Source organism: Taeniopygia guttata, chromosome 4 (assembly GCF_048771995.1).
Source record: "Taeniopygia guttata chromosome 4, bTaeGut7.mat, whole genome shotgun sequence".
NCBI classification, from domain to species: domain Eukaryota; kingdom Metazoa; phylum Chordata; class Aves; order Passeriformes; family Estrildidae; genus Taeniopygia; species Taeniopygia guttata.
The window spans coordinates 35,251,335-35,274,578 of record NC_133028.1 but is presented as its reverse complement, the minus strand read 5'-3'; the positions used below and the strand labels follow the sequence as shown (position 1 = coordinate 35,274,578).

Below are 23,244 nucleotides of genomic sequence, written 5' to 3'. Positions count from 1 at the left end.
AGGGGACGAGTGTGTGCCATCATCTGGTCATGTCACGTCAGACATGTTTGGCTACATGTCTATTGGAGCAGCAAAGAACAGAGCAGCCACACCCCGCGTCTTGGGGCAGCCAGTGCCTCCCTGTCTGGAGCTCTCCCAGCCTCACACCAAGACTTTCCAACCTGTGTCTCAGTGACACAGAGGAGACACCTTTTCTAGCCCAGCTGTGTCACCAACCCCACTGCATCCTGAGGCACCAGCCCAATTCTCCACACTGTGTTCTGGAAGCTACGTCTGGTGCCAGGAGCTCCTGTGTGGCCCTACCCCTGGCTGCCTGGGGAAAAAGAGTGCCTGATTTTCCTGTGGTCGTAGGAACCTCTCAGAAAGCCCATAGCAGGATGTGGGCTGGGCCAATCTTGTCTATCCTGTAGGATGCTGGTACTCTGGCTGAGTGCTGGAGGAGGGAGAGGACAGGACTGTGCCATGGCCCCTGGCTGCATCCCTGTGAGGGCATCCAGCTATTACTGCTTCAGTCACAATCTGGGTTTTAGTATTTGCTTTATTTAAACAACGTTTACACTTGATGCAAGAACTACTAGGTGAATTCTTGTTACATAGAGACTCAAAATAGATGTCTAAAACTTTCTTACTGTTTTCAGATCTCTTGACAGTCTGATGTAAAACTACCCTTCATTTTGTAGCTGTGCGTAAAAAAAAAATAAGTATACATTTATATCAGCATGGTGTGAAGTTACATCACATGGAGAATTAATACTCTCTTGTCTTTTCTTGAGAGCAATAGTCAGAGATGTTAGCTATTTCATTTATCCCTGACAATGTATCTTTATATTTCATAACAGATATTAAGCTGCCATCTGTATTAGAAATCTAATCATGTAGCAATCTTAAGCATTTTTTTTCTGTTATTCTTTGTTTTGCCACTGTTAGAGCTGGCATTGGTACATTATTCCTGGGCAGAACACTAAACCTCGCAAACACCGGTTATTCAAGTGTGTGCTTTGCCAAGGGCCTTGGTCTGTCTATATGCTGCTTGAGTATTCTTTCTCTTCCTTGTGTTCTGTAATGGATATTGCTTAAATTAAAAATGTACTAGAAATTGAATTTTTACTTCTAGGACTCAGATATAGAGCTGCGCCTTTTAATGGAAAAACTGAGAACCCCCCAACTTAATGGGTTGTGTGAAATTAATACACATCAGTCAAAGAAATGCACTTTGATATGTGCTGTCATGGCTTTATTTTCCATGCCAATTGCACACCGAAGTTCAAAGGAAAGGAATATTTTCGGGATTTTTATTTTCTTCAGTCTGTGACTTGCCAGGCTTTTTATATTTGTTTTAGAAAGTTCCTATAATTCAATCTATTGCTAAGTCACACATGTAATATAATTGGGAATTGCTAAGAAAGCACCTTGAATAGAAAAAACAGAAGAAAACAGGATTATGAGCACATCACACCTGTAATTGAGATATATTTCTCTCTTCAATTATCTGGTTAGACATGTGGAAAGGACACATTAAAAAACCAAACAACCAAACAACCAAAAAAAACCCTCACAAAAAACCCGAAAAAGAATGAAAAAAACCCAAAACAAACAAACAAACCCCCAGGGGATGCAATAAACTGCTTTCTGGTATCTGAAAAAGGTTTAGTTCATTTTCTTACCAGGAAAGATAGTTGACCTACTCATGGGATTAAAGGAGTCACTTGAAGACTCAGTGTACTCAGCTCAGTGCTTGACTTCATGCATTATTTTGGCCAAGTAATTATCTTTAACCAAATTTTGTTGACTGAAAGATGTTCAGGTCAGAAGCAATTGTATTCTGTATTTGTATGTGCCCTGGAACAAAAGAAGGTAATTTATTGAAATGTCACCAGTAAGCCTTATTTGTGTAATACTCTGAGCCAATAATTTTCTTCCAAGATTTATGTCTAATTTAAAATTTCCAGAGAATATGTTTAGTTGGGAACCTCAAAATAAAGACTTCATAGAACTTCTGACAAGCCTCCTGCAAAATAGTAGCAGTGTGCCATGTGGGTCAATGGTTGTCAAAAGGAAGAAAAAAACAAAACAATTAGCAAATGTTATCTCTCCTCTGATGCAGGTATGTTTTTAATTAGATGATTTAATCAAGAAAAAAATCAGAATAACAATTGAGAAAATGTTAATCTTTTTCCTGATGTAAATCCTGAATAGTTCATCCTCTCACTTTTCAGACTCTTTATTATTTCTTAATGGCATTGGAATTCTCATTTTTAAAAATTACAGAATTTAGTGTTATAATTTTGGGAAAAATGTTTGCCATTGTTCAAGCAACAGAAAGGAGATGAAGCAATAAGTACCTGATTTTGGAATGTAGAGGTATACTCAGAGAAATTAGTTTTGTGCATGTGATTTAAAAAACAAATATAATCCAAAACCCAGACACAAAAAACAACTTTGAAGTTCATAATAAAACATTTAGTGTTCATGTCTGAGGTTAAAATTAAAGATGACTCAGATAATTGAACAGCATCAATATTAATGATTTGAGGAAGGAAACAGCAACAAAGAATTGTCATGTAATTAAAAAAATGAATTAATGCATGTGAGAAAATCTGAAAAGGACATATATCCTTGAGGTATATGTTATGTCATGAAATGTTAATGATGTTGAATTATTATTTTATTTTCAGAATGATTTCTCTCCGTCTTTCATAGCAAATAACTGAAAATTACTTTTTCATATCACACTTAACTACATTTCTCTGTCCTGAGATGAGGGTTGGCTTTTACTGGTATCACTCATGGGCCTTGACCAAAAGTACTACAACAGGACCAGAGTCACTTGACAGCCTTTGCAGAGTTCCATCATCCCCTCTTAAAAATGTGTTGCAATAGTTTTTGTTATCACAGTATTTTCCATTCTCCACCTTGATACCCAAATGTCATTTTTCTGCTAAAATAACTACAGTTAGTACAGACATTACCAGTGCCAGTAGGAAAGACTGGAGCACCCTGTCTGTGGCTGTTCTACAGCACTCTTCTTTTATTTCTTCTGCATTATGCTGTAGGAGTCTCAATTTTTGAGCAAAGTAGTTGTAACACAAATGAGAAAGTCCTTATGGCACAATATATTATTTCTAGGTATTTAAACTGTACGTATATCTAAATCATCTCTCCACTATGTAATTTTTCAATGATTTTTTTTTCTCTATGTGGGGAATTATTATCAAACTTCTACAGAATATATATTCAGGGTGCAGCAGGAAAAAGAGAGAAATAAAAGAAAATCATCCTGTTCTCAGTGACCATCTTCATGGTCCCTTATGATGACAGTTGTTGTCACACTGTTTGGAATAACTTTTTTTATGAACTATTGATGGAATTATTATAGCAAGCAATTAATTCTGAAATAATGAGGGAAGAATAAAAACACTAAAACAGTAAAAATATACTAAACTATAATTTACTGCAAATTACTGGAATAAAAATATAGAAACATTTTCTGGTAATTCAGCAACTGTTAGTTGGGTTACTGCTGCCCCTGGGTAAACTGACATTTTCATATGCACTAATTAGCAAAGAGGTCAAATAAAATCTCAGATAAAATAGTTAATTTGTGGCATTTTGTCTCTATGGAGGACCTAATCTCAAGTTCTGACAAATAACTGACAAAGAAAACCCTAGGTGTGCTACCCATCAGGACTGGCTATTATCTATAGCTAATTAACTGCAAACAAAATGGAGGAAAATAAATTTGTAGATTAAAGAAGTTATTTTTATTGTTTGATGGAAGCTGTGGAGTATCTTTATCCCAAAGCATGAGATGATGCTGTCATGCACACAGAAACACACTTGGTTTTGGTTATGATCAAATGCTGTATGTGTGGCAGCAATGCCAGGGCTGCCTTGGTGCCAGAACACAGCCCAAGATCTCTTCCACTCATGTGGAAGCCAAGGCAGCAGCTCTGCTGGGCTGACGACAGCAGTGAGCTCGTTTGCTAATTAGTGCATAGAGAAATACCCAATTACACAGGAGTCATAGGCACTTGAAAAGAGACAGCTGAAGTACCTGAAGAAATTACAGTCTATATTTCCAAGCCAGCCAAAACCTCAGTTCTTGTTTTAATCACAGAATTGTCCAGTTAAAATTTCCAGCTGCTCCAAATGTAATTTATCTGCATGAAAAATGGAGGAAAAAATGCCTGAATATTTAGCAATAGCATCATTCTCTCAGAATCAGCATCTAGAACACAAGTGCTCAAGATCATGCATGTTTATACATGTAAATGATGCTAAATTACTGTGTCCTAAGACTGCTGATAAGATGGGCAAAGCTGCTACTCAATAAGCTACAAGTTTTGAAAAATACTATTTTTACCTCCTCAAAATACTTTAAAGAGGCATACATTTTAAATGTTCATGAAACAAAGATTTGTTTTACTTTCCAGTAAAATAAAATCATATAGCTATAAAAGAATCAGATACATTTCTTTGCAAATTATCCTGCGTATAAATTTTATCTTTATAAATTCTTAAATACTCTTTCTTTGGTATTTTTCACCACCTAATTTTTCCATTCATTTTTTATAGATGGATATGTTTGCCAGTGCATAATGATGTTTTTTTATATATTCATACATCATGCATTATTACAGTTTGCTGTTTCAAAATATAAAGGTTTCATGAGGATTAATTTAGCAGGATATTTTTCCACATAAAAGTTAAAATAAAACCTATTTTAATTCAAATAAAGGCAGAAAGAAAGGTATTTGTCAATAAAAGTTAGTAAAAGCTTTTGTGTAAAAAGCTGGAGAAAACAAAATTTCAGAATCCCACTGTTTGAAATCCCTATATTGCCATTTTTCGTTTTATTCTCCATGAAGAAATAATCTCAGGCAAAATCAGTAATAGATTCAAACTGTCATCTGATACTATTGAAATACTCTGAATCAAACTAAACTATGTTTTTCCCTAAAATAAAAGCAATTCTTTGCTTCCTACTAAAGGCTCCATGAAAACTAAATCAAGTTTCTCTTTTTATGAATTCAGGTGCTATTCTCTTCACAAGGGCTTGCAAGTGTGGATTCTTGAGCAGCGTGAATGATAAATGCAATTAATCTTTGGATTATTGGGGCCATTTGCTTATGTCATGCTTGTTTATTGTCTCTTTTTATTTCAAAGCATGTGTATATCATGACCTATATGTCCACATAATTTGTCAGTAGGCAGAATATTGTGCCAGATCTGTAGTACTTACAGGGCTGACTGTGTTGTCATTTTTTACTATTTGCATGGTGTATTTTAACCCCCTCTGAAATCATGGAAAATATTTTCTCAGTGTCAATTGTTGAAGCAAATGTGTGTTTTGAAATATCTGAGTTACTGGAAAAATTCTTCAGACCCCATCGATTTTAGTTATATTCCAATGTGTTATAAACAGGAATGAATCCATAAATCTGTACTGTGCCATGTGCACTGGAAAAAAGAGCCTTGCAGTCCTTCAGTTCTTGTTCAACTTCAACTCCTGTTGCTTTCTTTTAAGATCATTCTGGTTTTATTCAGGATACAAAAGGCATTCATTCACAGAAACACTTAGTGGGCCTACAGATATTTTTAATCCTCATTATAATTTAAAATTAATAAATGTACATACGAAGACCACTATTGAATGCCAACATGTAAACAATAACTTGAATAGAAAAGAGAAATAAAAAAGAACCCTTTATGACTCAATTTTTTAATTAGAATATTGAAAAATGGTCTATAAAATAGCGTTTCAATCTCATATGATAAAACACAAGCCTTGAAAATTGATAACTCTTTTTCTTAGTGAAGGACATAAGTAACAGTTTGAAAAACTGAAACCCCTCACCAAAATGTCTGATGTTTTTAACTTAAAGCATTTCATTGCTTAGGTCATGGTTTATCACTAAATGTTTCAATCAGTAAACCAACTTCAAATCAGAGCATCACAGACGTAAAAGAAAAGACAATCACTTACCTTTATTTTAAAAACTTATTTTGTTATTTCTTGTACTGGTACTCAAAAGTAGAGTATTGCCTATGAATCTGACATAGGTAAAATACTGAAACTTGGTTGCCTAGAGAATGATTACTCCTCATGAGTAACACATAACTACAGAAGGGTTAAATGAAATCCTTTCCTCTAGAGCCAGGATGCAAAATTGTAACTAAAAATAAAAGCTGTTTCAGCTTTTGAGGACAGGGGGAGCAGAAGAGAAAGTTAGTCCATCCAAAAATAGTCTCCTTATATCTACAGATAAACAGAAAAGGCATACTTCTACATTAAAAAAAGATTTTCAAAGCGAAATGGAAAGTTATCTGTGAAAACAAAACCTTTTACCCCAATATATTTGTCTAACAGAGGATTGTAGGTACAGTAAATATCTGCTTTTCAATATGCAGCTGGTTCTAAAATACCCTGAAGAAATGTTTTCTTTTAAGATAGTCTATTCTCTTATGGGTTTGTATTTCAGATAACCTCCTGCTGCCCTAAAGAAATTGTATGTGAGTGGTGCTACCCCTCAGAATTGGAAACATGTTTATAACAGCAGTATATCTGAGTACAGAAATTATTTTACAATATTTTCATCTTCAAGGAATTGTTGCTTTCAGTTGTGTAGGGTGGTTCTGCGTTGCTGTGCAGTGACACATTAGGCTGGGCATGCAAAGTAATGCAGTGTGACTGATACAAGCTGATGTTACACTTCACAGCACAATGTTTCATAATGTGTTATGTCAATGAGAGCATTTAATAAAAAACAAAACAAAACAAAATGTAATTCTCCAGACAGAACTGATAGAAGAATCCAAGAATAATTTCCCTTCTCTCTTCCTCCCTTCTCCTGAAAAAAAAAAAAAAAGACTGAAAGCAGAGGCCAATTTTTATCAGACACACAAAAATAACATCTGAAGAATACATAGCAGTTGGTGGTTGTATAATACACTTAGAGCTGAATTAAGAAGGGGAAATAATTTTTATTTAAAAACCTGTCTTTCTCTTTACAGAGTTAACATAATTTCACACATGTGATCTCTACCAGCTTTCAAAGTGTTTTTAAAGGACTAAGACTAGAGTATACTTTACTATATTTTTAGTCTTCATAATGTTTATGAGCATTTACAGCTTGTAAGGCAATATGGTATTTCAATTCCAAACAGAAATGTTTATTTTATGAAGTGTTTGAAGTTTATCTTCATTGTATATTTCTTTTATTTATTTTACTTTTTAAACTTTGTCTGGTTTTCAAGGTGTACTTTTATTTGTTTTTATACAAATACTTTTCTTGAAGATCACATGAACTTACAGAAACTAGCATAGTGTTTTCCTCATGTTCTTGTAAGCTTCTTGAATTTTTTTCATGGGATCCTCCTAAAATTTGGAAATTTTTCCATCTTATTCTCAGATTAAGTCCTTATACTAAAAAAGCCCAAACCACACTCCCCTCTCCCTCCCCAAAAAATCCCAACCCAAAAACCTCATACACAAACACACAAACAAATTAAAACAAAAAAATGAAGAAAATGTATTTCTTAGACTGGTTAAACTTCTTTTGGCTTGAAAGTTAGAAACTGATGACTTGATAAAATGTTAAATATGATACATTATTTTTATACCACATCTTACAAAGTAGGTAAAAGGAAATGTAGAAATTTATGAAACTTCAGCATTTAGAAAAACAATGGTAGAGGGATTAAAAATGAGTCTTAATATTTATCAGTGTGTCTAACCTTCCAAGGATTATTCACTCAAATCAGGTCATCCTCTAGAACACATTGCTTGAAATCTCTACCTCAATAAAATATTTTTTATCCCCTTATAGTTATAAACCCCTTATAGGTTTGACCTTCATGTGAGAATTCAGCCAGGAGGGAGCTCCCAGAATAATGCAGAAGTTTCCTAAGGGAGTGGTGCTGCACCTTTCAAGTTTCTGGAAACCCAGGTTGTAAAGGCATTCATTTTCTATAACACATTTTTATATTTTCAAACATGCTGATTGTACCAATCAAATATTTTAGTTAGTATATTTTTTTGTTACTTCAAATGTGATCCAGTTTCAACTGTTCCACATAGTCAAGGATTAAATGATCACACTTACACTGTATTTTATAGCTACTTTCTGATAAACTGAAAGGATAAACTAGCAGTAAGAATAAGTAAGTAATTTATTAACTGAAAAAAGTCACTCTGTTTTCTCAGAATAGAATCTGACTTTGCTTTCCAATGCTAAATCTTCCATTTTAACAATCAAGAGGGAAAAAGTTATATTTTTCCTTAATGTAAAAGACTGTTTTAGTGTATTTATGTGTGCTTGGTTTTTTGGTATTGTTTTTACCCCAGAATAATGCCAGTCTGTACAGTCCCACAGCATTATTTGAAATACTAAATTACAAGACAAATATGAGAGACAACAAATATTTCATATCAAGAAAACAAAATCCGATTAGAAAAGCTCAGATGTTTAAACATATTAGCAGAAATTTAAAATAAGTGGGGATTTTTAAATTAGATAAAGCAACTGCAGTAAGTTTAGCAGATATTAAGTAGTTAAGTGGATGAAATATGAATCATATAGTGAGAAAACTTCTACAGGTGAGTCCTTAATTAGTCATGCCAGTGTTGATGTAACTCCATCCTGTAGTCTGTCTTTCAGAGTTGTTTACTCATAAAGGCTTTATCTCCTGCTGGGAGACACTAACCTGTGGTTATCTGACTGCTCAGGAATATATTCATGATATCATGAATACATTTTCATGTGTATAAAATTTAGCATAGGCTCGCTATTTTAGCACCTTGTCCCCACTACTTTACTTTGTTACCCTGTTCCCAGCACTGCAGGAATTCCCGTTCCTGTCACTGCCTTTGCGAAGGAAAGAAGCTTTTCTTTGGACCAACTTTGTGCTGCTGAGTCACAGGTGGTGGAGAGTTCTGCTGCCTCCTGAAGGGCTCTGCTGCCTTTGCCCTCCACAGAGCCCTTCTGGCTGCTGAGATTTCCAATGAGAAAGAGCTGACCTTCGCTTCTCTCTGCATGTTTCTGCTCCTCATTTCTAAGTTTCCTCTGAAAATGCTCTTTTTTTTTTTTTATTTTCCATCAAGAAAATGTAATTAAGCAGCACTGGACTTGATGTTTGAAGTGTTTGATCCTTCTACAGTAACAGCAACAAATAATTTAGGTTAATTTTGGTTATGGAAAAAGTAAGACCTTTTCAGTGTAAATCCTATTTCCTTCTTCCTGCAGCAGTAAAAGCTGATATGGAAATAATAATGGGGATTTTTTTTTGTTTAGACTCATAAAACCCAAAAATCACAGCAACTGGCCAACCTCATTTACTTAGTGGTTTTTAGCCAAAAGAGGATGGCAAAATTATGCAAACACTTCACACCTAGGTGTACTCTTACATTTCTATAATAATAGCAATAATTTACCATTATTGTATTACCACTGATGTTTAGAAGGCCTGCACAGGGAATATGCTGTGGGGTTCAGCATTGATCCTTTTTTTGTCTACATTTATATATATATGTATGTATATGTGTGTGTGTGTGTGTGTGTGTGTGTTAATCAACCTTTTTCTCTGGTGAAGTGAAATAGGCAGTTTCAGAGCACATTTTATAGTTTTAGGTGCAGGTTTTATATTCAGAGCACAGTTTATAGCTTTAGGTACAAGCTTTATGTTCAAAGCTTCACTCTGTATTTCTGTCAAAAACTAAAGAGAATCCAGATAAGAGTCTGGTTAGGGTCCCAGTCACAGATTTGACATGTGACCCCAGAGAGATCCAATGTAGGGACCACTGTGAATATGTAGACACAAAAAATTAGTGTCAGTGCACAGCCTCCATTCCCTATGGAAGGTACCTTGGCTAAATTCCTAAATAGTTGCTGCAAGCAGATATCTGAATATAATTAGAAATAATCCAAAATTTCAAAAGACAAAAGACTAAAAACATGATGTAGATAAAGTACTGTCCCTTTTCCATTAGTACATGTGGCTACATCTGCTAATGGAAATAAAATATTACTGATGTATTGCTGTAATGTTTATGATTCAGAAAAGGCAAGGAAGAATAAAACATAGTTTAATTTGGGGATTTTTTTTTTTTTTTTAATGTGGGCCATCAAACTCACTGTTGCTGTGGGCCAGCCAACTGGAGGGCTTCTGGGGAAGGACACATGCTGTGTTACAAGTGCCAAGTCTGGTAGTTACACGCTGTAGTACAGAATAGTCCTTACACAGGCAAGTGCTTTTATACAGAACAGATCACAGGAACTGTAGTTATTACTGGAATGCAATATTAAAACCAACATGAAAACTGACTAAAGGTTACAGCATTTGCTATTGCAAATCTTTTACAGTTAGCATGTAGTCCTCTTGGGGTGTGAGTGATGGAGATAGGAGCAAGAGTTGTAACATGAGATCTGACATAATCTGATTTATTCATGTGCTTGAACAGTGGGTTATGTTATCTGCTTGATTCCTCATTTAAAAAGGACGTTATTACAACTGAATTTTAGCCACAGACATAAAAAAGAGGGAGTCATCCTGAAAAAGACTAGAAAACAGCTCACCAATATTTGATTTCCTGATGTGAAATTTCTTCTTTGCTTTTGCATATGAAAGAACATAATAAAAGAGGTTGATGGGGAAAATAACCGTAAGAGCTCCATTTTCTTTTCCCTGAAAGCAGGAGACTAGGGAAAATTTCTTTTGAGGGTTCATGGAGTATATGGAATGAAATTTAAGACATCATTATAATCCTGTCACAGCTGGAAAAGGAAGCTACTTCATCATCACAGCTTAATTTTATATTAAAAAGTTCAAATACATAAGACGATTAAAACCTCCAGTGGTTTAAGATTTTATTTTTGGGAAACTACAGATAATGTAGAAAACTGAGTACACTCTAGCTTGAAAACTGAGATTACTTTTCTTTGCTTAGATTATTGAAGTAGAAAACATCTATAGTGGAAAGTACTGAAGAATGACATTGTGGCTCTGTTCTTCATTTTGAAATGACAAGACACAGCATTTGCCCTCAATCACAGCTGGTGTTAAATGCTCTTAGGTATGGTCATGAAGAAGCCTTCAAGCATCATGCCTAGACCTAATAGAAGACTTTAACATATTTATGTATACCCTTCATTTAAAAAAATTGTTTGCTTTTAACCATTGCTTACATAAATGAAATTCTATAGATATATTTTCAGTAACCTAATTTACATAGGCTGGAATACCTAATCAGTTTAATCCATTCTTGCCAGATAATATTATTCTTGTAGGGAAAGTTAATTTATCCTTGTACTTTTATTGCTGACATCTTTTTTCTTTGAGAGCTATTAAAAAATCAGAATAATAGTTGTTGTAGACTTTTGTCTGCTTATAATGAAAATGTTTTCTTGGGTGAAAGGAGATCTCTGTTATTGTACCTTCCATTTTGGAAAATGGAAATTCTTTCACAGTTAATTCATAGACAGCCTGTAATAAAAACCAATAATAGTTTTAATTAGAACAATATCTTTATTAGCTAAAAAATTAAGCAATACTTCATAAACACTTTATAGAGTGCTTAAACAAAACACATTTGTTTCTCCACTTAAGGCTAGCCTATAATTTTGTAATCACTGTCTTTTTTTTTCCCCCCCGCTAAGATTCTATTTAAAAAATTTGAGTTGTTCTCATAGGGTACGACCCTGTAGTGCCAGTAGGACACAATGAACGGAAATGACATTTATGCAAGAGAAATAGATTGTGTTTCATAGGGAAATTATTCTTAATTAAAAAAAAAAAAATACGGCAATCTAATAGTTTTCTGAACAAAAATATTAGCAGTTACAGAGATTGAAAAAAACTGTTAGAGAAAGAGGAACAGAGACTAATTGTTAACTTTCTGCCTGTGATTTAGCTTGGAATAATTTGCTTAGGTTGGCAACTAATCAGGTTCTACTTTTAATGAAAAACTAAGGTTGAGATTTTGGCTGGAGGACCTCAAGAATTAATATTTTTAAGGACATGATGCATGTCAGTGATGAAGTGAAAGGAGGAAGGAAATGGCTATCTAAATGGGATTTTATATAATATGGAAATCTAAATTGTAGTGCCCACAGAGAGAAACGTGACAACTCACCACTGCCAGCACCACCTCCCAGCACTTTCCCTTCTCGGGACTCTCTCGTCCTTTCTGAAAGCAACAATGAGTAAGTTCAGAGAAATCTTCCAGTTGGTAAGGAAATTGTGGCACATGAAGCAAGGCTGGTGAAAGCTGCAGTTCAGTGTAACCAAGGCTTGTGAAGCTGCTTTAGGCTGCGTAGCAACAGCAGGAGGAGGGCAGAAAGCCTCAAGTGTGTTGTTAGAGGAAGGTCAAGTAGCTCATTTGATCTTGAAAGAAAAGAAATCAAAAATACCTGTGGTGGGAGAAATAGGTATGGAATGGAAGGACTGTTGATAATCTGTTTTCAACTTAAAAATACCCTGAAGGATTTTTCAATTTGTATTTTTAATCTATATGTGTTAAATATAATTTGAGTTTTCTTCTACAGAACCTCATGGGGAGCTAGAACTTGGTGCTTGCCAATCCAGGAGCTTCAAGCTAAACTTGCAACACACGCAGCAGGACCTCAGAATAAACTCTTGTACTCACTGAGAGTGAGGAGAGAGCTCATGGTAAGGGAGGAGGGAGACCAGTATCTCCTGCTTTTTTCACACTTCCCTCCTTCTTTACCTCTTGTAGAATTAGTTCTGGTGGGGACACAAGGACAGAATGGAATCTGTCCTGTCCTTTCCATGCAGGGTTGCTGGGAACCCCCTTATAGTAGCACAGCTAGTCCAGACCTCCTGTTAGTCTTTCCTCATTTTTGTAAACATTTTTCGGAAAGAAGAAAGAGCAAAATGAAGCTTGGTCACCCAGCTTGCAGAATCTCTTATTTCAATTCGGACTGTGTCAGAACTGTCATGATCAAAGACTCACACAGAAGGAGAGTCACTACTCTGTATTTCAGCCTCTTCATCTTTTAAGCCACGGGCTTGAGCTCAAATGTTATCTAGCTTTCCTTTAGTTCTTAGTTTTTTTGTCTTTAATAGTCACTTTTCAAGTCCTGATAATTTAAATACTCTTCCAGATTTTGAACATAAATTGAAAGCATACTGCTATTTTCTGGTTAATCAACTTCATGGTTAACCTGTGTCATGAAAACAGAAGTATATTGGATTCTTTTATGCACTTCTATATCATCAAAGTCTTTAAAACCACACAGTTCTAATTTCAAATGGAGTCACAGATACTGTGGGTAGTCAAATCTGAGGGCAGGATTAAGAAATCTGGTTTAAGTATACACATAAAACTCATCTTAAATTACATAGTTTTGAAGTTTCTCCATAAACAGAGGGTTTTTTCTTTTTTCTGAAAAAATAAACATTCTGAGTTTGAAACCAGCATTCAAACATAAGAGTAGTTATTATAGATATTGTGGTAGATGTTTGTAAGTGAACAAAAGTCCTCCTTGATGGGATTTATGCATGCCTGTTATTCTTTCATAAAGCTTTTATGAAATTGCAGATTATACCTGTACAAGAAAATCAGTACAGTTCTCAGCCTCTACACCACTCACTTGGGAATGAAATGTATCTCAACAGGAGCTTCTAACTAAAAGCAAATGGGCGGAACAGGAACTATTTTATGCTAGCTTACAGTTTTGGCCGGAGTAGAAGGCAAGAACAGGTTATGTTGAGAACATAAAGTATTATGGTGAAGGAAAATGATCATGCTGTGCTGGTGAAATACTGCCAGAGGAGAGCTGTAAAGTAAAAACTATTCTAGCATGGATAATGCTATCAAATGTAACACAAGACAAATGTAAGTAAGTAGATACTTTTTTATGCCTGACAAGTCTGGCATCCTGTTGCACTGTAGCTCTGTTGAATTAGTATCTCTAGTCTTTACTGTGCTACGGCTCTACTCTGCAGAACCTGCAATAAATTATATAACAGAGAAATCTCTAAAGCTTTTGATGGAGCAGTTGAAGTACAAAACTTGTATGTAAGCAGAAGAGCTGATGATCCTAGAATTATATCAAACCAACCCAAAGTTCTCCATTCTTTATTTAGAAAAACAAACCAAGCCAAACCTTGAATTTGTAGAGCCCATGACAGATGAGAGACCACTATAGTTTAAAAAATTATTTTCCCCTTACTTCTCTGAATATTCCCCTTATTACTCTGAGGAAAACACTCTACAGTTAAAAAAGCTGATGCTTCAAATACCTACAAACTTGTTATCAGTGCACTGCTCTAAATAGCAATGAAGCAGGCTCCATTCTGCATTGTTAGCATATGCCACACCTGGATAGCAAGCAAATGAAATGAATTAAAAATACAGGCTTCAATTGCCTGGTGACAATGAACACATAGAACCTTTCCGATTTTCATTAAAAAATAAAGTTGAGAAATAAATTTTTATTATTAAATTAATATTAGTATCATATCAATCATGTCAATTCTACAACTATCTTTCTTAACAGATGTTTTACTGAAATTTGCATAGTGATGCTGGGGTTGCTTGAAGCTTTCCCTCCAGCTTATGTTGGTGTAGTTTTATTTAGGTCAGTGATTACTGTATACACAAACAAATACAGAAAAAAATAATATTCCTAATCGTTTTTGCTTTATTTTATTGATATTAAATGAAAGGCAAAAATGAAAAAGTTGGCACTATCTTCTAAAAACCAGTCTCGCTCTCTCACTCTTTGTCATATAAAGTTATACAAAGCTTCTGGAATCATTCAGATGATCTTTCCTTAAGTAATTTTTGCCCAAACCTAAATTTACAAATTTTATAAGCCTATCTTACCACTCACAAACCTGCCTCTTAGAGTCTTGATGGACTTAGTGCCTCTGCAGTTTGCAGAGTCTTATCTTGGTATGCAATTTTTATCCGAAAACCTTGGATTCATAATATTTCCTGTTTAAACCAATAAAATGAGATAAACCCAGGTCAATATTCGGATGAAATATATATCACAGGGTGATCTAGTAGCGGCAGATAAATTCTTACTCCTCATTTAGCTCTGGATCATTGCCATGGCTCTGCACCCAGAATTGCTTTCTTTTGCTAAGACATCCAACATAAAGGTCTAACTTATTTGGTGCTAGAAATAAAGAATTCAGACACAGATATATCAGTCTCTCTCCTAGAAAAATTCCAGGCTGGTTATTAAATTCTGCTTGCTTAAACCTTTGTTTGTTTGGTCATTGTTAATTGAGTGTGTTATTTTATATTCTGTGAAGATATCTCATTTCATGGCCATTGGACCTTGGATCCTTTACAGATAAAAAACCAGAGATATTTATTTTGAACATATTAATTACCTGAAAGGGAGATAAATCTCTTTAAATTTATTTTTGATATGCAAATCTTAGAGCATGTCACACCATAAAAAAGAATATTTATCCATAATTTACATGTATGAACAAGGCTCAAGGCATTGCAAGCATCAGGAGATCGGCTAAGGACAAATGCCAGAAGAGAAGATACATCTTCAGTCTATCTATTTAATTCACTAGGCTGTTGAACTGATACTAGTTTTTCATTTTCTCTTGTTTTGTAAATCCAAAGCATTTAAAGAAATATTTTAACACACTGTACACACCAGAACTTATTGAATCATATAGCAGTCAAACAATCAAAGTTTTTTACAATGCTGTTTAAAATTATTCTGTGACACATTATTCACTATGGGACAGTGTCAGCTGTGTTTTAAAAATAAGTTCCTAATTTTAAACTGTAAATCTTAAAAAGTTAGAAAACAGCTACTATTATCCAAAGGAGAGGAAGGATAGAGCGGTTTTTAGATGTCAATTTGTGTTTTCTTATATTAAGACAATTTCTGGAAAATGTGTTTTAAAAGTAGCTTTCAATGTATTTCCATTAAGCAGAAGTGAAAACACGATATATTCTGAGTGAAGTCAAACAAAGCAGTGACATTTAATGATGGTTTTTAAAGGAGGGTAGACAAGTTTTCAGCCAGGGCTTCCAAACACATAAGTAGTTCTAGCAGTTGAAAGCAGAGCATTTAAATCCTTTTGACATCCTTAATTGGATGTTCCCTCACTCTCTTGCCTGTCTTGCTATTTGCCTTTACTCCTCTCTGAGTTTTTCAGAATATTAAAAATGTTCAGAACCTTCTAAAAATAATGCACTTAAATATTTGTAATGCCCTATTGTACGCACAACATCAAACCATTAGTGTCCATGGAATTATACCTGGTGATATTTTACCACCCACCATTTACAAATCAAGGCAGATAAACAGATGTGTACACATCTTTAAAATCTAATTTTTGTCAGAGGTTTGGTATGTGAAGAATCAAACTGACAGTAATGGTGGGTTGGTACAGAATGGGAGCAGTGTGAGCTCTGCAATAGTGCCTATGAGTATTTATATATGAATGCTTGTTTATGGATATGTGTGCTAGTATGTACAAAAATATTTTCTGGCCAAGATTTTTATCCTAGAATCTAGATTTTTTTAAAAAGCCATATCACATGATATCAATATTTAGTATTTTCCAGTTGACATTTTCTTATCATGTTTAATGGTATGTCATATGGGACATGCTCACAGTTCAGTAATAAAAGACCACCAAGCAGGTGGTAAAAGACAAAAAAAGAAGAAGAAAAGGTAAGAAGTAGGAATAATTATGAGAGGAAAAGAAGCCAACACACACACACCGCCACACCCACCCTGATTGTGTTAATGTGTATGTCTGTGACTTATTCCTGTTTTTAAATTACTAAATTCTATATGTAGACATAGTCCTCTTAAAATTATGTGGTAGAATAAGAAACAGTTTAGAGAAGAAGAAAATGACTGTTCAAAGCTATGGAATATCTTCCATGCAAATCTATGGTGACAGGTAAGCAAGGAGGTTTCCTGAAGAACCAGCAGAAGAGATGGAAGTGGTCTGTGCAAGATTGTAGGTATCAATAGTCATTGCCTCTTCCAGGACAAAAACTAGAGTACCAAGTTAAGGCACAAGGTGACACATCCACTACCAGGACAAGGACTTTGCGGCCTTCATACAGGATGTTGCAGACACCAGACCTTTATACTAATTTACTTTGTTACTGATCAAGAAAATACATTCTACATACAGATAGAAACTCATAGTGTGAGCAACTGTAGCCAGTGATCAGTTTGCTGAGAGGCAGATCTTTGCAATTTCTTAATGAAAAATTTCACTGTACCATATACTTTCATGCTGTGTTTTCCAAGGAAGCAAGCCATGAATTTAAGCAGAATAAAAATGAATTTTGAAATGAACTTGTGGGAGCATTCTTAAAACCCGAAGCTGAGAGGTAAGCAATGCAATGCCACTGGTTTAGTACAAAGTTTAATCCACCACAACAAAGATAATTGCAAACACAAAGAAAAAGACAAACAAGTGGGATTTGTTGAATTTGGATCTTTTTTAATCACCTCAACTTTCCATTTTCTTCTGAGAGATTATTATTAAGTAGCTATTTTTCAGCTTCTCTTGGGCTAATACTTTTTAAATTTTGAAGGCAATATCCCTGACATTTAAAATAACGTACACAATTTTTCATCTTAATTTCTTTATTGCATGATGTTTGAAACATTTTTGTTATGTTGATGGTCTAGCATGGAAGTGCCCAATCTAAGCAAACTGTACGTTTTCATTTTTTTCTTTTTGTTTATTTAATTTTACCACCCCTTCAGTTACATAACTGTTATGTGTGTTTTTTTATTTTTTTCCTAACCACTCATTTCAAAACATTTTATGTGTTTAGCACAGTACATCCCAAGCTATTGAACATATCAGCCAAGACAAAATGTGGCAGCTGTAGCCTCAGGTAACTCATAAATAGGCTGCAATCACATCTGAGAGAGTGGAGGAAAAAGTACAACTTGCTGTGCTTAGCAGTAACTGAGTTAATTATTTGCTGACATTGATATTCCACGATAATTGCCACATTCACAGGATTCCACAGAGACTCATATGTTACCAAGTTTCAAATGTGTTTAACCAAACTAAAATAAATAAAATCGGGAAGTTAAAGAACTGCAGGCTGGTGGCAACAGTATGGCAGGAGCTCCAGCACTACAGACTTGGCCTCCTCTCATACCCCGCTCAGGTGCCTGACTGACCTCGGACAGAGCTGATCCTGCGGCTCGGTGTCCCTTTCTGCCTTACACGGTGAACCCCAGACAAAACTGTGGCATTCCCACAGTGTGCTGTGAAAGCAATGCACAGCTGACAGTGGAAAACACTGGAACCCCACCCATACTTACCAGGGCTGACTCACAGAGTATAACTTTGCCATGGCTGTTGGTCTGCCTGAGCTGCTGGCCACCAGGACCAATAAGTGGTGAAAGTCCAATTTTATTCACTGGGAAAAAGAGGTGATGCTGAGAGGGAGCCAAACTCTGCCACCACAGACAGGGCATTTTAGGAATTGAACATCTTAGGTCATTCAGAGGCAGAGAACAACAGCTACCAAGAGGTGTCAAGAAACAAAGTTTTCAGATTAAAATTAGCAGGTGTTTTATGTAGGTAGGGCAGCTGCTAGAGAACAGGCAACACACAAAGCTGAGATGCCTTTGACAAGCATAGATTAGAAACTAAATTACCTCAGAGAGTGCTGAAATAGATCTGGAGAGCAAGGAGGGACACTGCTAGAGAAAAAGATGGTGAACTTCTGCCCAGAACAGAATGAGAGGGTAAGACTATCACTGCAGAGAGAATTCAAGCCGAGACAGAATTACTGAGACAGAATCCAACCAGGTGAAAAGATAGGGGGCTGTTGAGCTTAAAAAAATCCCTTACATTTCTATTAACACATATTTCTAATGAATTTAGAGGCATCATATATTAAGTTCTCATACAGAAATATTGCATTTTTGTGTTTACTATCCACAGCTAAGTACTGAAAACTTCCACGAGGCAGTAACATCCATAGCACTGAAGTTCAGTGCCTCCTGACTATTTTGTCTCACTTTGGTAGTAGATTAGTCACATATTTGTCATATATTAGTCACATATTAGTCACATATTTAGTAGTAGATTAGTCACATATTGGGGTACTAGAGAAGGAACTTGAATTGTTTCTTTTGGTATGATAAATACAGCCTTCTCTCTTTCAACATCAGAGCTGTGAGACAAAGAAATGTTACAATTATACACATAAATGCTTCTAAGATGTGAAACTTTTGTGACAGTGATTTTAGCCCTAAGAACATCAAGGTTATTTTGGGGATTCTCAAGATTTCTGTAGCATAGATGCAGGAAGAGAAATGGAAGGGCTAGTGGCTGTTGAAGACCTTTATCTATGCCACAGCAGTCTGATGTTCTCACGCAACTGGGGAAATAAGTAGAATTTTCTAAGGCATGGCTAATTATGAATGAAACTGGTTAAAAAGCAAAGTTATGTGCAAAGTGTCTTGGGTATCTTTTGTCTTTCACCTTTGAGAAGAAATACTCTTTTGCTGTTTTTTGTTTTGTTCACTTTTGGAATATAAGCAAGGAAGTGGGTTAAACATGATTTTGGTACTTAACTAAATTAATAAATCCATGCAATCCCTGATCCCTCTGTAATGACTTAAGAAAAGGTCCAACATAATGACCTTTATTCCAGCATCTATTCAGGACAAAATTAATTTGTTTTTCAGAACTCCAGAATATAGATAATGAAGAGATTAATAAGGAGCAAGGTAATTACTTAGCGTGCAGGATTTGGGGAGGGATAATGGGCAAGGAGATGAGGCCAGACGGACCAGACTTCTGCACTGTCAGTCATAATCTTCTTTGTTGGAAGTGAGTAAAGAGTTTGAGCTAAAAAAAAGGTGAAAGTCCTTTTCTGAGTTTCAGAGTAAAAATGCTCAGTCTTCATTCATGGCCATTACAGGGAAAAAGTAGGTTTATAATTTTGACTGTGGTGTTTTGACAACACTTGACAGCCCACTCCTTATAAGTGCTTATGAGTTATTTGATTATTACTGCTTGCTGTGCAATATCTCAGAGCCTGGGGAAAGGAATGGGCGCACCAGCTTGATCAGTTTCTCACAGTTTTCTCTGGATTACATCCTGTGCCCCGGGATTATTTCTCATTTTTTGTACTCTCACATTGCTTTTTAAAACTTAGTTCTTAAAAATGAAGTTAGGAATCTTGTTTGGTTTTCCTCAAACAGCATTTCCATGCTTTTCTGCACTGCGTTAAAAGGAGCATGGTGATGACAGCTGCAACCACACTATGGTCTGCATGTTTTTAACAGTGCTCTCAGGTAATTTCTACTAGTTTATTATTTTAGGTTTTTTTTTCCTCACTACTATTAGTGCCCTTTCTTGCTACGTGGTTTTACAATGTTTTTCATTAAAATGCAGATGTTTGTCCTTTTTTTTTTTTATTGTAACACATGTCGTGTTTCCTCAGACATTAGACAGTGCCCATACGGTAGTTTAGGCAGCCAGTATCTCCCAAAGATACTGTCTCACTGTGTGCTAACCCATCTAGAGTAAAAAGGTATTTGAAATCTGACACCTTTTCCCAAGAAAATTCCTCTCTTAGCTAAAGACAAACACTCCCATTTTGCCTGTTTTCAGCTATTTTGGCCTTATTCAGAAAGAATCAAACCTAGCAGGCTGAAGAGAAAAAGAAGTTGAAGTATGTGCATCAGTTTGAGCGTTACCCTGACCCTGAGCTCATCCTGGAGGCTGTGTCCTAAGTAATGCCTATCTTTGTACACTCTCAGCTCCCTTTTGTTAACTTCTCATTAAACCAGATCTTTGGTGCACGTTCCTTTATTGAAAAGTGAGAGTAGTGAACAGAAATACAGTTATACAATTATATACCGAGATATGAGGTTAAACACATGTAAGTAAGGTTTGATTTTTGCCTGCTTGTCCCTTATGCAGTCTGTACAGACACTGAGTGCCCCATCAAGCTGGTCTAATTGTGCTGTACTCACAATTCTTACCTCACTGCTCAGTTTCCTTGAGTATCAGAAGGATAGTGTGGATTACATTTATTTTAGCAAAAAAAGTCTGCCAAGATGAGCTGAAACTTCCTCATTTCAGTGCTTAAATCTTCTAGGATCCAGGATTTGTTCAAGCCTTTTAGAATTCAGAACATTTTGGAAATATTTGCCAAAATAACATATTGTTTTTCTTTAAAAGTATATTCTTTGAAGCTGCTTTTTGGATCTTGGTTTGGGTCATATCACTGGGTATTTGATTTAAGCAGAATTTCTATATTGAAACACTCCTGCTGGAAGATACTCTGTGCTTGCAGACACCTCGAACACACCCCCATGCTTCCTGATCCTGGGTCATTCATATAACTGGAAATTTTGTAAATCTCAACCTTTTTTGTCAATATAATTTCTGTGTAGGACATGATATCTGATTGGTACATGCCATACATCCTTGCAAAGGGCACAAGCTGGCTGCAGGTTCTCTGTGCACGCTGCTCAGTATTAGTTTCCTACAACGCTAAAATTTGGTGGTTAACCAGTACCCAAACTCTCAGGTGCTTGATTGTTGCAAGCTGTAGCAAGGCATCTGAATGAAGTGTGGAACCACCTCCAAAAATCTATCAAGTGAAAGGCTCTGAACATGTGGCTGGAACAACCCCAAATTTTTATTGGAGAGTTCTTGCTGCTGGGGCTCTTCTGTAAATGAATGCATTAATTTGATAATTTTTTTCCTATTATCCTGTGAATATCATGTTAAGAATTTCACAATCACATTTAAATCTCTTTTTGTCCCCTGAATGTTGTGACAGGATTCCTCAGTATTGCATTTAAAACTTTTACTTGCTAAAAACCAAGCCCAAACACAAACACAAACTCACCAACTAAAAACCCCCAACCTGAAGCTGAACATTTAGTTTTGAAAATCACCTATCTTGTTGAAGCTTTACCTTTTATTAGGCATTAGAAAGTAAATAATATTATAATCAAACCAATATTACACCCTTTATATATAAGATTGCAGAAAGATTATATCTTTCCCTCAGGGCTCATAATCAAGTCTTTTTCTAGGTAGTTCAGAGTGGCTAAACAGCTGAAAGCCATAAAAGAACAGGAAAGTTTTAAGATGTGGAGAAATTTAATTTGTGCTGTTTTTTAAAAGTAAAACCATATAATTTTTTAAAAATTTTATGCTGAGCCCAAAAATAGAGAAAGGCAACCACAGAATGACAAGGAAAATATTTCTAAAATGTGATTCTGGGTGTAAGAAAATTCAGAAATGCTGGGTGTAATATGTGAGAAGGTTGTTACACACTTTCAGCTCTGAAAACTAAGACTTAAATTTCAGAAGATGATTATGTTCTTCCTTTACCAGTCAGAGCAAATCTTGCCCACCAATGTTTAGAAGATATCACTGTTTGAGGTAATCACCTCATAAAGGAAGTTGGCATGGAGGTGAATGCAGACTGTGACAAGGTTTACATTACTTCAGTGTCTGTAACACCTATGAGCAGTAACCACCAGTAAACAGCGCCCTTAATATTTTGCAGATTTTTATGTTTGTTTTTTCCCCTTAATTTGGAGTCAAAATTGAATTGAATCATACAGTTTAAAACAGGGGAAAGTTGAATGTAGTGAACATTTTCTTTCACTTGTGTTTCTCTTATTTGCTATTCCTGGAAAATTATTTATAGAGAAGTTCTTCTCCCATTAGAATTCTGATTTTGAATATTCTGAAATTTGAATCACACTGGTTACCTAAAATTCGGTCTGGGGATAGGTGTCATGATGCTTTAGTTCTGCTTACACCGAGAGAACCATACTGTTTTAAACACCACTGGGTATAATTTTGATGCCAAGCAGCTACCAAGAAGGCAATTGGGAGACATATATCACATGATGTGTAAACTTTGTGTGTTGGAAACATGCTGATCATCCAATAGTTGATTATAGAGTTAGTTTACATTTTGATTCTTTGCCTGTGTAATGCTGCAGTGTGCTATTAAAACAAGTAGATGTTCACCCCTAGGGATGGTTTCACTTCATTTGTGAACAAAGTGATTACCATATGGATCACGACAAGGACTATTCTCTATCATAACTTGAAACTCATCAAGTCCAACAGATGAAAAATTTAATAACTGAAACAGAAATTGCCCTACATGTTCTCAATATTAAGTTTAGAAAGCATTTATGATCCATGCAAATGAAGACAACTCATGTAAATTAATACAATGGTATTATTCTAATTATCTTT

The 23,244-nt window shown here is 35.4% G+C and overlaps 1 long non-coding RNA gene across 5 annotated transcripts in view; it reads right to left on the bottom strand.

Annotated features, from left to right (window-relative positions):
• Window positions 1-788: 788 nt before the first annotated feature.
• The window catches only part of LOC140683944 (uncharacterized), a 34,673-nt gene continuing 12,217 nt past the window's right edge, over window positions 789-23,244 (bottom strand). The window contains exons 1-4 of one of the 5 annotated variants that reach the window (XR_012055618.1): window positions 12,131-17,317; window positions 5,987-11,481; window positions 4,055-4,160; window positions 789-1,839 (exon numbers count right to left, since the gene is read on the bottom strand). This is a non-coding gene — a long non-coding RNA (uncharacterized lncRNA). Of the gene's footprint in view, window positions 1,840-4,054; window positions 11,482-12,130; window positions 17,318-23,244 lie in introns of those variants that run through there. The other 4 variants (XR_012055620.1, XR_012055621.1, XR_012055619.1 and 1 more) reach the window with 4 other exon arrangements.